We start from the raw sequence: 420 nt of genomic DNA, 5'->3' as shown, positions 1-420 counted from the left end.
TACCTCATGATCCGCTTGCACACAAATGCCTGTGTGTCACAATTGCCTACAGTATTCAGTACAGTCACATGCTGTGCAGGTTTGCAGCCTAGGAGCAATAGGCTGTACCCCATAGCCTAGGTGTGCAGTAGACTATACCATCTAGTTCTGTGTAAGTAGACGCTGTGATGTTCGCACAACCACAAAATTGCCCAACCATACATTTCTCAGAATATATTGCTGTCATCAAGTAACACATGACTGTATTTAGAGACTCCATCTTCTTTACTCTTTTTTCTTATTTTTTCGCTCTTGGTTCACAACTCAGGACAGGAGTTTGTATCACTCAGAAAAATAAAACACACTGCAGGTCTTTCCAACAGAAACATTTTAATGTAGGAAACTGGTTAAAATATGCATTAGTATCTATTGCTGTATAAG

This window comes from Colobus angolensis, unplaced genomic scaffold, assembly GCF_000951035.1.
Source record: "Colobus angolensis palliatus isolate OR3802 unplaced genomic scaffold, Cang.pa_1.0 Scaffold28, whole genome shotgun sequence".
In the NCBI taxonomy this organism is placed as follows: Eukaryota; Metazoa; Chordata; class Mammalia; order Primates; family Cercopithecidae; genus Colobus; species Colobus angolensis.
Note: the sequence above shows the minus strand (reverse complement) of the source record.